Raw genomic sequence first — 17275 nt, 5'->3', positions numbered from 1 at the left:
AGTATCAGAAAAATAGGGGAAATCTCTTGACAAATTGGACAAATAGATGCTGCCAATAAGCCCCATAAGCAACAAAACCTTCTTTATTGCACTGTGAAGCTGCATTTTATTGGTGAATTAGTAAGAATAACCAAACTATTTTAGTGGCTGACTGGGAACAGTATCTTAGTAGCAGTATTAATAAGTGTGGAATGACAGGAGACTTGTAAGAGTGGGAAAATGAGATACCGTATTTATCCCTAGTGCAAAATCTTTTTTATTATTATTAAAGACATTAGGTTAACTAGGGATGGATTTAATACTTCAACTCTATTTTTATTGGATAATTAGTAGTGAGCAATCCCAACCCTGGGACAAGGACAGAAATATTAAAATCGAGGAAGTTGTGAAAGGAGTGGAAAGAAAAGGAAAATAGGTATTTTTCTTGAGGTTTTGCTTTCTTTTTACAGAGTCGGCCACAATATAAAACTTTGCTGGTGCAGGTGGAGGGATCCAAGGAATGAAGTACAGCCCAGCTTCTTACCTGTCCATGAGATAAACCCTTGCAGGAAGATTTTCTGTGTTTCCATTAAACACCTCACTCCCCACCAGCTTGTGCACAGCCAGGTCTGATGCAAGGAAGAATAAAAAAATGGTAAAGGTCTGCCTTAAGTTTTGCTTCCCAGATAAAAGCAGTTAGCAAGAACAAAGAATGTACGATGTGATTTTCAAAGAATGAGATTAAGATCTAAATGACAGGAGTGGAAGTTCAGAAAGGCTCTGGAGGCAGTAGCAGTTGAGGGAGGGCAGACAGGATGGCAGCATTTTGGGCTGCTGGAAATGTAAACCACCCTTCCTTAGGCTAATTGTGCACAAGAGCCTAGTACTGCAGTTTTCTCTGCCAAAAGAGATGATTGTGCTACAGCACCAGCATTTACTGGCTATAGAGTCTGCTTATTTCCCTCTCTTTCTTATCATCAGCAAAACCTTAATTACAGCTTACCTGCCACCTTCTGCCTACGTTTACAATGCACTAAATTTTTGGTCTCCCTGTGCATCTGCATCTCAAACAGCGCTGGGCTCTGGCAATGAGCATTATTGATTCTTTGAAGAAATTAGAACAGCATTTGTTCCAAAGAAAATTGGGATAGAGAGGTGTACATGTCCCTCTCTTTCATCAGCACTCACTTGTCTGTGTTTTACTGAGCATGTCCAGGTTAGAAACCCAGTACAATTATTTTAAAGTGATTGATTGGAGTCACGAGGAGCAAGAAGAGGAATTTAGACTGAATTTGATTCCTCACTTTCCAAAACTAGCAGTTATTGTTTGGTTTTTTTTTCCCTCCCCTCTCTCAGATGTAGGACTATTTGAAATGGAATGCAGGAAAAGACAGTCATTTAATGATTTAAAAAGTAAGTGAAAAATCACTTTGCAAGGTTTAACTGATTTTTTCTGTTTGAGCAGAGGAGCAGATGTGGCTGTGAACAGTAATTAAAGGTGGAATCGATGGGTTCCTGGCTGTTAGGAAGTTAAAAACAGCTAGAAATTGAGTGAATAAATTATTTGAAAAATACTGCCTGTCAGATTACTGCTACTTTGAAAATACATACAACACAATTCATTAAAAGAGTAAGGGAATGAAAATCGGCTTCTTGTTTAAAGTTTGTGTTAATTTGTCATTAATATTCATTGACCTAACGAAGCCATAACTGCTGCAGCATCTGGCTGGCCTCAGATGAGGCTCTGTATGCTCTATGCACTCTACAGAGGTTTCCCAAATACTTTAGTTTAATAAATATTACAGCCATGTTCTCATCTGATATAACCTGATTGAGATCAGTGCACTCATCGTGATTAACATCCAGTCACGATTGTCAGGGATCAGAGAATGCTCAGCCCCGAGGTGTAACCCAGCAGGGGCAGTGATGCATACGGGAGCTTTCTGTTACTGCCCAGGGATGAAAGAGCTAAAATGCTACGAGCAGGAGGAAGACTGAGCTGTTCAAGGGACAGGTGACATGCAAAGCCTGTGACTTCATTTTTCTCACGTGGTGATGAAAAGATCAGTCAGGAGGGTGATGAGAGTTGTTCCATCACTGAGTGCTGAAGGCAGAGCCTGGTTGTGTCACAGCTCCTGCTCCTCCAAGGAATGAGCAGCACCCTGAGCACAGGTGGTGGGAGAGGTGTAAACCTGCACTGATGTGCAGCTGTGTGCCAGGGATTGCATCACAGCTCCCAAGGGCTTGTCCTGAGCAAGAATAATGTCCCTGATCTTTTGTAGTGCCAGCTATTGACTGTTGGTAATGATGATTTATCTCTAGAGTTAAGCAGACAGAATAGTAAAAGATTGTAGATAGTAGAGAACAAACCTGATTTTAAACATGCTGCATCTTATTCCCCTCCCTAATGAAGAGAGGAAGAGAATGACCTTAATTCTGTATCTCCTGTGTTTGCGTCCTTCTGAAAGCTCTCCCAAAGCAACAGCCAGCAACATTATCATCAAATAGTTTGGGTTGGAAGGGACCTCAGAGAGCATCCAGTTCCACCCCTCCCGCTATGGACAGGGGCACCTTGCACTGTCCCAGTGCTCCAAGCCCTGTCCAACCTGGTCTTGAACACTCACAGCAATGGAGAAATCAAAACTTCTCTGGACAATCTATGCCAGGGCCTCCCCACCCTCACAGTAAAAAGTAAAATCAATAAATAAATGAAAGTGTATGTAAGTGTATCATGTAAGATAGCTTTATATTTATTTTAAATTAATAAATAAATGAAGGTGTATATACATGTGTCATATAAGATAGCTTTATACTATTTTTCGTCCCATTCATGCAGTATTTTGTTTCAGTTTTGAACCTGTGTGATAATGTAAGGGTTAAATTTAAGGATTTTTTGAGCATTAAGTTTAAGAATTTTTCAGAATTCCTAAGTATTACAGAAATAAGGCTGGGTATTTTGTTCTATGTTTGATTTTTTTGCTTTGCATTTGTCGCTTCTACCATGAGATGTGATTCTTGGGTGTGGCACTAGATGTTCTTTAACCAAGCAGGAGCAGGGAGTTAAACTGGAATTCCAAACAGAAAGTGAGTGGAGTTGAATAAAAAAGAATTGTAGTTCAAGTGTTATCCAGGTGAATGAGCTGTGCATTCTTGGCTCAAAAGTTTTTTTGAAAAATTCAGGTTTCAGTACCCCTTTTGTTTTGAAAATCAATAGCACCGACATGAAACCTGTACTCAAAAACAAAAAGAAAAAAGAGTGTTTAGATTCTAGCTCAGCCCCATACTCAGCCCTTATATAATCAATAATAATAAAGGAATAAATCTAACAACAAACCTTATGGGTTCTGAGAAAATGAAAAATATCTTGCCTGGCTCCCTTGAGGAATTTCAGTTTATACTAACTGTTAAACAGGAGGAAGATGTTTCTCAAAATGAATTATATTGTCCAAAAGGCTCCCCTCAGTGTGCAATGGTATGTGAGCATAAACCCTGCCATAAACCAGAGCACAATTCCACCAGCATGGCTCTCTCAGACAGGCTCTTACTATCCAGGTGAGATAGAAGTGGGATGCTGTGTTTTTACGGCAATAAGACATGTGAGGCAGCCAGGTGAGTGGATTTGGGGTGAAAAAAACCCAGATAATATCAAAGCCCCCCAAATGAACAGAAAAACCTCACCACCACCACCACATATTCTCCCTTCCTGCCTCTCATGTTCTCAAAGTCCTTCAGAATACTTAGTAAAATTGGGTAGGGTTACCTTAATACCGCACACCTGATGTACTCACTTGGAGTATAATCTACAAATAACGTCCACAAGGTCTTACCTAGGGAAAACCATTCACAAAATTCCCACACAAAGTGTTTAATCTGGCAAAACAAGTTTTTTTCCCCATGCATTGATGCTGTTTAACCCCTTGTATGCCAATGTAAGTACTAGGAAAATCTGGACCTGGTCAATCTCAAATTTCAAAACTGTAATAAAAAACAAAAAAACCACTCAAGATAATATTAAAAGGTTAGAAACAAATGAAGAGATCCTCCTGCAGCTGGATCTTAGTTCTAAAATACATTCAGAGAGATAGAATTAGCAGCTTTTATATTTTTATTTGTGTTTAGCATTGCTAAATGTTTCCAAACCCTGGCAAAGAAAGATAGAAGTGCAACTGAGATTAGTCATCTCAGTACCTTGAAGCAGCACAATTTACTTCAAATGATTGTAATGGAGAAGTGTTTGCAACATGAGATGTATTCAATTTTTCTTGTCAAGCTGTGAATCAACAGAAAATAGCAGAAGACAGCAACATTAAAAAAAAAAATAGTATTGAGCAGCAGCAGCAGCAAAGCTGTGGTGGTAGGGAGGAGCAGGTTATGGTGCTGGAGCTGTGGTACCACCAACCCTTTTCCTTTTTGGGACATCTGCTTTGTTCATGTCACTTAGTCTGTGAGCAACAGCTCCTGCAACCTGATGGATGCTGGAACTGGAGATTTGGTCATCTCATCCTGAGCCCATTCCACACAAACAGCAAATGCTGGTGGTCATGGCTGGGACATCAGTCAGCCAGGGCAATTTGATGCACTCTGAGTGCAGGTCAGGCATCACTACCATCTCTAGTGTCCATTCTTCCACCTACCTGCTTAGTTAGACTCCATTTTTTATCTTAATAATGTTCTTAGGAACACATTACCCCAGCTCATTAGCTGGCAGCCTTTGATGTGGGCAATGGTTTGGAAAGTTGCTGCTAAAGTCTGGGACCAAAATAAACTGCCAACAGAAGTGTAAGGATCACCATGTGGGGTCAAGAACCTTTATCTTTCGTGGATTTTTCCAACAGCCCAGCTCTTTCTGTGCTGATGAAAACCAAACCCGAGCTTCAAAAGATCCTTTGTTAATCAACAGATTTTTTTTTTATTTTATTATTGTTTTACGTTTTTATGTATGTTGTTTTGCATTACTTTTGTCAAACCATTGTTTCTTCCCGTACAGCTAGAACACTCAAGTGATGTTTGAAATTTATAATGCTCTTCAATTAATATTAAATGTGGAGAAAAATACACTTGGAAGGTCTGTATCTTCTGATAGACTTGGTTGTTTGAGTTACTGAGGCTGGGGCTTGTGACAGCTCCTTGGGGACATATGGGGTGTCTTCCTTGTTCTCCAAGCCTCATTCTGATTGAGTAAATGTTCTCAAGTTTCCTCAGTATTCCTTTTTTTGTTACATCTCTAATATTTTAGCTATTTCTTAGTTCTTTAGTATTTTACTCTTATGTTTCTTTTTGTAGTTTCTGCTTTTACTTAACTTTTAAAATGAAAGATTTTATAATTTTTAAGGTTCCATCCACTGTCCTCTTTGATTCAACAGGAGAAAGCCTCCCTTATACATCAGAAGTCAAAGTTTGCTTTTTGTGCATTATTGTATTAGGCAAAATTTTTCCTCAAATAGAAAACAGATATCTATAACAGCTCTGCTTTATTGCATTTGGAATTAATTTTGTATTTTGAAGGAATGACAAATGTTAGAAAAAAAAGGTATTTTTGTGAGTGAAAGTTTTATTAAGTATATATGAAAAGAAATGTAATACTTGTGTAAAATTCTGAAATACTTTATTTTCTGGCAAGAAATCACTTCCTTCTGCTTAAAAATTGAAGATAGTCAGTGATATTACATATTTCTGCTATCTTTCTTTTTTACACAGATTTCCTCAGCATTCTGTGTCCAACTGTTTGCTCAGTGAGATAAGAAAAGTGCTATAGCTGCAAGTAAATATTCCAGGGTTTCAGGAAATCCTGAAGAGTTACTGCAGAATGGCACAATGGGGGATTTTGAAACAGAGCACACTTTTGCCACCATTGAGCAGGGTCAGAGATTATCAGGAATGAAGGAGAGGATGCTTAGCAATGGTAAGTGTGAGTGCTTTTGATATATTTCAACCTCAGAGTCAGAGATGTTGGCTGTGGTGATGCTGAGGTGGGACTGACCTTGGACATGTTTGTGTGATATTTGGTTTATACCCTTGTCCAAGGCAGGTGGGTAGGTCCATATGTTGCTGGCTTATGATTTCATTAAACATATACATTTCATTGTATTAACAATTAAAACCAATCAGAACCAAAGGCTGATATAAAACCAATCAGAACCAAAGGCTGACATAAAACCAAAGTGTGTTGGAGGGGTTGGGGGAGAGAAAACCTCCCTGTGCCATAGGGAGGAGCGAAGACTGAAAGTTGGTGATGTTCCCACCCAGTGTTTCATGTAATACCCAGTGCTGGACACAAATTGGTGGAGCTTTCAGTAGGGCTCATAAAGTGAGCAGTATTATCTGTTACAGCAAATCTTATCTTGTGGTTACTCACCTCTGCACATTACTTTCACAGAAAAGAGCCTTCTTTTTGCCTCTTTTATAGTTACATAGACAAATCAGTGCTTAGGTCCTTCTCTTTGCTGTAGCTTCCTGCAATTGTCTCTGTGAAGTCTTCACATCAGATGGCCTCTCCAGAGACTTAAAATGAATTGCAGAACAAAATGAAACCTGACCTTATGCTGTATGTATATTTTATGACTAGAGCTTATCTTAACAGATACCAGAAAGAATCTCTGGCTGATGTTTCCTAGCAGAAATGAAGAGATGTTGTTTCTTCAAGGCTTGATGGATGCCATCAACCTTGCACATGCATTTCACCCAAACATGACCTTGCTTAAGAGCAAAGCCATTTCTGAAGTCTGTTTTAGGTGTGGCCTAGCAGAAGCCTGATTGCTGGGTGGCAGCTGAGCATGGAGGGAAGGGGTGTTGTGACGGGGCTGACGTCGCCACCGTTGCTGCTTGGCTTTGATGGTAATTGGGTCAGACAGATGTCTCTGACAGCTGTGGCTAATGGCCTACCATGCTGGGCAGGGACCAGACCTCCAAACTCTTTCTGCTCCACAGCAAATGCTTGGGTTTGTGTGCATGGAAAAATAAAACTTGTTCCTTGTTTAGCTTTATTATTGAATTCTGCCCTCATCACTAAACCAACAAATTGTTGGTGCTCTACACTTGTAAGTTGGCCTTTTCTGTATAAGGCTGGAGCTTTTCCTTTGTTGTGAGTTTTTTTAATGTGTTTTTTTCTTCTATTTAATTTGTTTGTAATGGCTATTTAAATTATTGATAGGATCTTAAAAGTGAGCTAATTCACTTCAATTTATCCAATAGACAAAACTATTTATAATTAATGGAGAAGCAGAGGTCACTTCGGTGTGTAATAACTGCCAAGCCAAACGAATAACAATCATGCAGTTTTTTATGTTAAGCTAAAAATTATGCAGGGACTACCTTCTGAATAGCCTTGAAATGATTAGCAAGAGGTTCAGGTGGTAGACTCAGGGGAAGGAGGAAAAAAATCTTTGGTGGGGCAGGGTCTCAAAAACTGTGCACTTATTCATCTGATTAGGCTGGCTATGTTGGCACTGGAAACAAACAATCTTTTAAAATAAACCTTATATTTAAATCATAGTGACAGCAGAAGCTATTGTGAGAACATGACCATACATAATTTACAAGGACAAAGGGTGAGGGTTTTACATGAAAAGAATGGGATTTGAGTGGTGGCTTGCTTCATCTGTCGCTGTTTGCTGGGCAGTTCCTAGGGCTGTTGATGTGCTTGGTTCAGCGGGAGACTACTGTCATCAGCCACATAACCTCTAGTTTTTCTGAATATTAAAACAGTGAGAAAATGTCCCTAAAATGTCCCCACCACCTTGCTGCAGGTTCCTCTGGGGCTTTCATGCTATTTGAGGAATCAAGAAATGAAGGAATGGCTTTGCTCATACACGAGCTGGGTGACACGCTTTTGTTTGCACAACATATTTTATTAGTATGAAAGGAGGAACAGTTAAAAGAAAAAAAAAATTAATGTAGGCTACAATACTGAGTTATTGCACTAAAGCTGGAATGGGTGTAAAAAGTAGCAACAATTGCATAATGGAACAATAAAAAAAGCTTCTTTCTTTTTCTTGCAGGACATAATACGAGTTCACAACACAGTATAATTAGATTGCCACATCGCCCCTTGTAAAAGCAGAAAGAAGAGAAACGCAGGGCTGCATTAAAACTCCTTTCATTTTCTAATGCCTTTAGAGAGCTATTGGACATAGAGGACTCGCCCTGGCAAAAAGCTCTAGTGAGCTATTAGGTTTTTAACTATTTTATAGGGGTATTTTAATGTTGCCAGGCCTAGTTTTTCAGTACAATGACTTTGTCCTCTCTCCCCTTTCCAGCCTGTCGCACATTTATCAGTCTTACAGATAACATTCACTATAAAGATAAGTCCAAGCTCTTATGAAGCACTGTGTCCTGCTGACATATGTTTCCCTCCCCCCACCTTTTTTTAGTGAGTCTCACATGACTTCTTTTATCTGATTATCTTCTGATACAAATTTCTTCTGTCAGCTCCAGATCTCACAGACAACAGGAATAAAACTCTGTAATGCAAGAAGTGGACACCATCACCTCTGGGCCAGGTTTTAGTGGAACATAGCAGAGGAGAGCAGAAACCCTTCTAAGTCAGAAGATGACCTTTCCTAAACAGTTAAACATGAGCAAAGCCCACATTTATTTTTTCTATTAATTAATAGAAATGTTTTCTCTCCATAGAGACTGTAAAGCTAAAATGCAAGTGGTCAGAAAGGAAGCACTGAATGTTGAAAAACAGCTTCATTTTCTCAGTGAAGCTGATGAAATTTACTTATAAAAAACTCTGCTTTTGCCAAGGTCAAATTGACACAAAATCACTACATTACCACAGGTTGATTAGAATTGGGTCTTTTCAAAGAAGAATAATATTGCTTATTAGTGGACTGCCAAATTTTGTCCTGGCACTAATTTCTTAAAATCAGTGAAAATGTCAGAGTTGCTATAAGCATGCACAGCTGACAGTGATAAGTTGTGTGCATCTCTAACTAGGAGTTTTAAAATGATGCATAGGGAGTGCAGTCAAATGAAATCTTGCAAACTGATACCAGCAAGAAAAATGTTCCTACTTAATGCAGTTGAAAAAAAAAGAAAGTTACATCTTCCTTGTGTTTATTTTTTTTATGGCAGTGAGAGATGTAGTCTTAGCTGGGACTTGAGGACTGGTCATGAATGTCCATGCATGAGCCCTTCAAGGCTTCCCAGGGAGCTTAGGAGTGCAGTACCAACAGCACACTGAGAAAAGACAGGATGCTGACCCAGTAAAAGAATGTCTCCTAACATGTGCTGGTTCATGTTTAATTGCCCTTTTCACGTTTAATTGGCTGCGACTGGTCTCCGGAGCAGTGTTCTTGGATCCACGATAAACTAATTCATGTTGCAGTGGAGAGAACAGTGCAAGCCTGTCTGGTTTCTTCCTTATCCATCCATCCATCCGGGCCCTTGGGAGCTGAGATGAGATTTGCTTCCAAGCCATTTCAGTGACTTCTGGGGCCAAGACTGGGTTGTCATCTCTGCCAACTTCTTAGAAATGTTTCCATGACTTTTACTTGGTGTTAATAGCAAAATGCACAACATTGCTTTGGCACTAATGAACACTTCAGCTGAGCATTTTGGTTTATATCTGTGTTTTGAATTGAAGAGGAAATTGAGAAGGATATGCTCTTTGCTCGCTAGGTTGAATTTCTACATCAACTAACAAGGTTTTTAGTAGGTTAAGCATGTTGAACTGACAGAGTAAGTTCCAGAGACATTTCCAACCGGCCTAGGCTGACATGATCCGTATATTTAATTAAATTTACAGTAATTTCACGATTACAAGCCACACCTGATTATAAGCCACGCTTCCGGGGTGTCGGCAACATTTCGTTCTCCCTCCCTATATAAGCTGCACCGGATTATTAGCCGCACTTTTGTTTGCAACAAGGATCGGTGTGCAACTTTCACAAAGTTGCCAGCTAGTAACAGAATCGTGGGATCGCGGGGTTTACTGGCTCGGCTCGGGACCTGGCGGACTCGGCCTGGTTGGGGCCACTGACAGGGCCGGGTGGCACTGCCGCAGACCTCACTCGCCCCCCGCCACGCTGCCCCCTCCCTCTGCAGGGGCCGGCCAGGCTCCAACTCGGCTTGGGGTTGCTGTGGGCTCTCACTTCCAGGTTGGCAACTTTTAGAACTTTGTTCATATATAAACCGCTCCGGATTACAAGCCGCACTTCCAGGTACAAACCAAAACCTTAGTCAAAATGGTGCGACTTATAATCGTGAAATTACCGTAATACAACAAATATGTGACAAGAGAGCATGAAATGTCTATTAGACTTAAGCTTGCAGAGGTACTACACATGTGAGTGTATATGATGTATGACATATTTTTAGTATATTGATTAGTGTAATATAGCTATGTCTTTCAATCACTTCTACTATTTTAAAACATTATTTAACCCAGTATGTTGATTCTTGCTGCATGCAACGGAGCAGTTGAGCAGAGTGTTTGTAAGCACATGGAAGATAACAATAAGAAAAATTATTATCAAGAAGTCATGTCAAGCCTACTCAATTTTCATTTCTAGCACCAACAAAGCTTGTGGGTGATGAGCCAGTTCCCATATCATTACAATAAGCAAATATTTAGAGGGTAAATTCAAACACAAGTAGAAAATTTTATTCTAACACTAGAATTTATCCTGCATGTGCAACCCGCTCTGCACAGAGACAAGTGTGTTGGCAGAGAGGCAAGAGGACGGGGTTTATGCACAAAAAAATCTTGTTGTGAACAAAACCTGGGCAAACACAGTCAGAGAATAAAGTAGAATATTTCACATGGAGGTGACCTTCCAGTTACAAAGTTTTCATGTGGCTAAGACTAGAAAGGTTAAGCTTCAATTGAAATAAGGATAAATCAGTCTGGATAAGTAATAAAAAATAAAAAACTCAAACAAGAAGAGCCAAACCAGAGCAGCCAAAGCTATTGGACATCAGAGAGGTTTGCCCAGGTAGTGGGGACTGTTGCTGCAGACAGGTAAAGAAGACGCTTGATCTTCTCCATGGTGAAAAATAATGCCATTGCCCAATGAGGGGCTGGGGTCTTGATCATTTTATTCCTCCATTTACATCTCCCTTTCACTAGACAAGGCCATCAAAGTCCCAGAGTGACCAAACACTGACCAATGACTGGCCACCAGGTGGTGCTTTGGAGGTGTGGGAATGGCCCTGGCTGCCTGCAGGTTCCAGAGAGAGAGGGGATGCTCTGAGATGCAACATAAGGACTGCATAAATACCTGGGAACAGAGCCAGTATTTCTGTAACGGCACTTGACACAAGAGCAAACACCAGAGAAAATCCAATGAAACTTTAAAGTGAAATGTCTCTTAATTGTTTGGCGGTCACAACCTCTCTCCATCAAACCCCTGCATAACGAGTTTCCCTTCAGCCCTATTTGGCCTTGTCTTTCCAAGCTAAAAATCTGAGCTTTCAGGCATGAATGACAAAATTGTCAGTATTGTATAGTGCAGAAGGACATGCTTTTGCTGCATCCAGCAACTCTTATATAGAGGAACTTAGCCAAGTTTGGGTCAATTTTTCCCTCCTCTCTCTTCTCTCTTCTCTCCTCTCTCCTCTCTCCTCTCTCCTCTCTCTTCTCTCTTCTCTCTTCTCTCTTCTCTCTTCTCTCTTCTCTCTTCTCTCTTCTCTCTTCTCTCTTCTCTCTTCTCTCTTCTCTCTTCTCTCTTCTCTCTTCTCTCTTCTCTTCTATGAAGCCATTTCAGCAGAATGGGAAATGGTTTCAGGAAAGCAACCTAGAGAACCAGCATCAACATGTTAATTATTACAGCCTTTCTGCACTAAATCATGTAAGTTTACCCAGATGATAAAGCCTAGCACTGCTGGGTGATCAGCTTCCAGAAACAACCAAAGATGGCATTTATATTTGTTTGATGTTTTCTTGCTAATTTAAATGTCACAGCTCATATCTATGTCTTTGTTACCTCAAGGGTAGGCTACTGAAGTGTGACCTATAATAGAGCTGTATCTTAAACACACTTGAAAAGGTATTTCAATGTGGAATGCCTCTGTTTAGATTAAAATGATGTATTGTTATTAATTATTTATATTGCAGTAATATCCAGAAGCTTCAGACATCTATTAGGAAGCCTTTATGGTCAGGGCAAAGCTGATCATAAAGTAATGTCTCTACCTGTACTAACTTTCATTTATAAGTAAATCCAGCCATGAATATATCAGCATGTTTTCACAGAAACCAGATATATGTGTTGCCGTGTTAAGGTATCGGTTAGTCACACAGCTGCCAATGGACTGAGATTTTACTATACAACAGGCTCCATCTTCCTTCTTTCATGCTAAAATAACCTCAGGCATTCAGGTTTGGGGCTACTCAAGTCAATGAAACAGAAAGAGAAATTGAAAAAATATTTGGCTTTTAAATTGGCCTTATTTGGTGCAAATAACAACTATTTGATAGCCGGTAATCCACCTTGCCTATATCCTGTGAGATTTTGGGGACATCACTGATGGGAGACAATCATTTGGATCTTACCTTTCTCTCCCTCTTTGTTTCCTGGAACAGAAAGAATAGAAGCCCACAACACATGGAAACCTTTTAGATCTGTTTTCCAAGAGTATTTTTTTCCTGCTACAGATGTACAGGCTGATTGGCTTTGACAGTGCCTTGTCTGATGAGAAAGGCTCTCAGCTAATAAGTTAATATTTTCAGTTGCACTCATAAATGATGCAGTGATCATAACAGGCATTTCAGCTGTTACCAAAATGTCTCTGATCCGTATGGTTAATTGCACTCCGAAATGCTGCAGGGACAAGGAAGCTTTGCTTTTTATGTCAGGGAGCAGTTATGGCTGTTAACATGTTGTTGACCTTTTCCATTCTTCCACACATCTTTTGCTAGATGACCTGTGCTTGTCTTCTGTCTTGCGTCATGGAAGAAAAAAGCCATAGTACTGCCTGTAGAAAGATGTTATATCTGCTTTGCCTTGAACTAGTGACATATTTCTGGATACCTGGTGGGTGGAAGACAGATTCTTTAATGTGAGAGGATATGAGACCCCAGTCACCCCAAGACATTTAGATGGACTTCTTTATATGGAGGATACAAAATTGCCATCATTCCTTGTTAAACATGCTAAGTGCCTGGTTAGGCTAGTTGCAGGAGCAACCAGAGGTCCTTGTGTTTTGTATGTTAAGACTTCACAGAAATCTTATAGTTCATGAACTTGTCAGCATCTTAAGCAGGTTGTATTGGTCTGAGTTGTGCTTTTTTCCCTCCTTTTTATCATGTATTATTGTTGTTTGGTTTTCTGCTAAGAAAAAACCAGGTTATTTAAAACCAACATCTAAACTGCCTTTATTTAACATACATCTGTTCAATTTGCAGAGGCATGTCTTTTCCTGAAATTCCATTTGCTTTCTTTTCTTGACACAAATACTTTTCTGTGAACAGTCTTGACGAAAGCAAGACTCTGCTCGACCTATCATGACCAGCCCAGATGTTCATCCCGCCCCAAGTCAAGGCTTGTGTCTTCAGCTTCCCACAAATCTGTGCAGGAGATGGAGAACAAGAAACTCTCTGCATCCACAACCTGAACTGGAAATATGGGAACAATGCCCTATGTGTATGTTCAACTTGCATTGCAACTCAATAATTCACACCCATGCCCATGCTAATCATAACAGGCATACAAACAAACATAAGCACAAAATCTTCCTTCCCTCACTTTTTTTTTCCTGCCAAATTTATCTTCCCCTTCAGTCTTCCCTTTCTACGTTGAAAAACATATCCCCACTTGCTACCATGAAGCCTTTGGTTTTGTGTGTTTTTCTACTGACAAAAAGCTGTATTTTTCAGGCTAAATCGTTGGCTTCCTGCACTACCCCAAGGGCAGATCAAGGTGTGGTTTATTCCTCTGTTCCCTTTCTATCACTTGAGCAAATGCCTTGTGTTTGAAAGCATTTGCCTGTATTGAACCCAGTAAATCCAATCAATCTAAATCAATTTAAGAAAAGGTGTCAGGAATGCCATGTTCCTTGTATTTAATTCACTGAGCACCATCTAGGTTCTGAAGTGCCAAGCTCAAGGCAAGATGTCTTTGTGTGCCTATGGTATGCATCTGGCTATTTATCTTTTGTTTTTCTGACTACTGGTTCAATGGCCTGGACATTACTATGATATTGTTGGTGACAAAAATTCCTTTGTCACCCTGTATTCAGCAGAGTTCAGTGAAGTACTTTAGTGTTATTTATATATTTAAGTATTTATTTTTTTCACTCTGTAGTGATAACTGGTTGCTGTTTTTGGCATGGTGAAAGAAAAATGTCTTCACAGGCCTTTCTTAAAAACATCTTTGAAATGGGAATAAGGCTGTTAATAACAATTGTTATAATGATGTCCTGACGGGGAGACACTTTTGTGGATAATGTCAGAGGAATATCTAGATGTCACCCGTGCAGAGTGTAGCCTAATTATTCCTTGATGCAATAGCTCACAGATTTCCTATCCAATAGTCCTTGAACCCACAGGAACAAATGCTTTTGCATTTGTAGAATTTTTGGTGGAAATAATCTATAACAGAAAAACATAAATAACTCAATTAAAACAAACAAACAAACAAAAAACTCCCCCGCTGATATTTTCTTCAGAAAGACAAACCTGAGTGGGTAAGCAATTGGAATAAGTAGCTCATGAGAGGAGCTCTGCCAGAGGTGGAAAACTGTGGTGATAGCAAATGAGTATAGATGAGCTGTAAACTAATGGGAGCTGGGAGCAGCATGGTTCTGGGAAGCCCTTGCAGGACAAAAGAGAAAGGACATTTAGGATGATGTTTGTCCCAAATGATGCAGTTATTGGTTTCTTGGGGGACAAAATGACCATTTGGAAGGTCAGTCTTTCCAGTCTCCTGTTTCTGACTTTTTTTCCTCTTACTCTGGGTCAAGTAATAAGTACCTTGACTTATTTTTTGGATGACTTTGTCACTGTTTGCAAAGTAATTTAATTCAGGTATCTGTTCAATAGCCACAAAAATATTCATGATTCCTGATTGTTTTGTAGATTTTAGTGCCATAATCAGTCAAAGAAGTTGTTCTCTACCTTGGTGACTAGACAGTAAAACACTAGCTCTGCGCTCCATATAAAGTGACAGAGATTTTAATTGCATGCTTGAAAGGTCTGAGGTTGTTTCTGAATGAATGAATGAATCTATTAAATGTGCCATTGTCTTTGACTATAAATGCTCCAGCATAATGACATGACAAAGATATTTCTTTGCCTTGCATGGAGCTCTCCCACTCCCATGTTGTTCAAATTGTTTTCAGTCAGTGGTCAACACTGCATAGAAATTGTGATCTCAAAAAGCAAAGTGGACAACTAATGTAAAATCCCACCAAACCCTCCAAAATTTAAATGGTTTTCAGTTTATTAGATGGAGAAACCTTCACCTTGTGAAAAACATGTTTCACTGTCCTGGTAAAATTTAAAAGGTTTAATAAAAAGACAATAGGAGACACACAGAAAGCAAAGGGTTAAAATGGCGGGGTGCTTGGCAAGCTGCCAAGAGCACAGGGCTGCTTCGGGAATGTCCCTTTAAATACATTTTACAATACATCAACCAACATGTTGAATATTCATAGTCTTTCACGTACAGTCAAACTTTTTCTGAGAACTGTTTAACATGGCCACTCCTTCGGTCTGCTTTTTTAGAGCTTGAGTGTTTCTTGGCTTGTGGTTTTAATCCTCTTCTTATCACCTTTTATTTTGGGTGGTGGTCCCTGGCCGTTTGCAGCCGGTGAGTGTTGATAATTGTTGTGTCTGCTGCAGGGTCCCCATCACATGTTCACGGGCTGTTATCTCAACTAAGCCGGGTAGTTTAAGCATACTATCTCTAAAAAATCTTATGACTAACTTTTGCTATTAGAGAAAACCTATATTCATACAGAAAAACTCTTTTAACATTATACATATAGCATTTATCCCAATAGTTGCAAAAAGCCAACAATATGTCATGCACTTATAACAACCTTATTCGCATCTCATTCCCTGGCTGCAGAGTGTGCAACTTGCCTGGCTTTAATGTGAAGCCTTATTTATGCTGCTATATTTATTATACTGGTGTGATTGGTCAGCTTAAGGGATCAAAGCCACTTTCTGTCCTCAAAAATAAGGAATATGTTTTATTTGGCTCTATCTAGTATGTTATCTTTGCAAAAGACAGTCCCTAATGCCCAAAATGCTAATGGAGAAAACCACTGGGAAGAGTTTTATATCAAAAATCAGAATTATGTGCTTTATTTGTGACAAAACATTATGTTGCCTGCTGGCTGCATGGTTCTGAATCTTGCCTTAGCATCCACAGTCTTTTAAGACCTTTCTCTACTGGCAAAACTCTGTGACACATGGAAATCCTGGCTGTAGGTGTTTCTGTGTGTACTGGAGAGCTTTGCCAAAATAGGTGGAATAAGCAAGTTTATCTTTGCTGCTAAAAAGGTCCATTTCTCATCTTACAAATGAATGTTTAGTATAAATTATGTATGAATGATGCTACACAAAAATCACTATGAAGGCTGGATGTACTAATTGCACTGCTTTGAGTAACACAAGTTTATTTGTGGAAAAACTGGTTTGCTCTTGCTGGAGTCTGTGTTCTGAATATTTTTAGGCTAAAAAACCCATTATTTTTGTTCAGACATGACAGGCTCTTGCTCTAGTCTTCCTTAATGTCAACGAAGGAGTGCTTTGGGCATAGTTATTATTTATATCAATTCTGCAAATCGTCTCTCTGCTGAGGTACTGGATGTTCAGTGGGAATTATATTGATGCAAAATGCTGTGCTTGTATGTTATGCTACATGGGAATAGTTATAAAGCCAGGAGTTAAGTGTCCCAGTATGAGTGAGGGGTCTGCAGACTGGGTGAAATTACCCCAGGTCATGGGTTTACAGAGAACGTGAGCATTGGGCATTGAAGAAATGGGCAGAATTCTTTCATCAAAGTTTGGTCCCCACTGTCGTGCATCAGGTCTGGATTCCTGCTGCTGAATCCAAGGTTTTCCTCCTCTTTGTGCCAGATTCCGTAAGACACAATACAATATCTCTATATGTTAATACAAATCTCAGGAAGTGACTACCATAGACCATAGGTACAGTGGAAAATAATGGTAAAAAAGAAGCTATAGAAGGACATATAATTATTTGCATGAAAAATCCCACAGGTGAGAATAACAGATGGGGGAAGGACGGAGGGGGAGATTTCTACTTAATAATGATCTGACTGGGTCATAGGGACAGTGAAAAATTTGGAATTAATCCTGAGCCTCTCTGAGTAGTTGTCT

Source organism: Catharus ustulatus, chromosome 15 (assembly GCF_009819885.2).
Source record: "Catharus ustulatus isolate bCatUst1 chromosome 15, bCatUst1.pri.v2, whole genome shotgun sequence".
Lineage (NCBI taxonomy): Eukaryota > Metazoa > Chordata > Aves > Passeriformes > Turdidae > Catharus > Catharus ustulatus.
Note: the sequence above shows the minus strand (reverse complement) of the source record.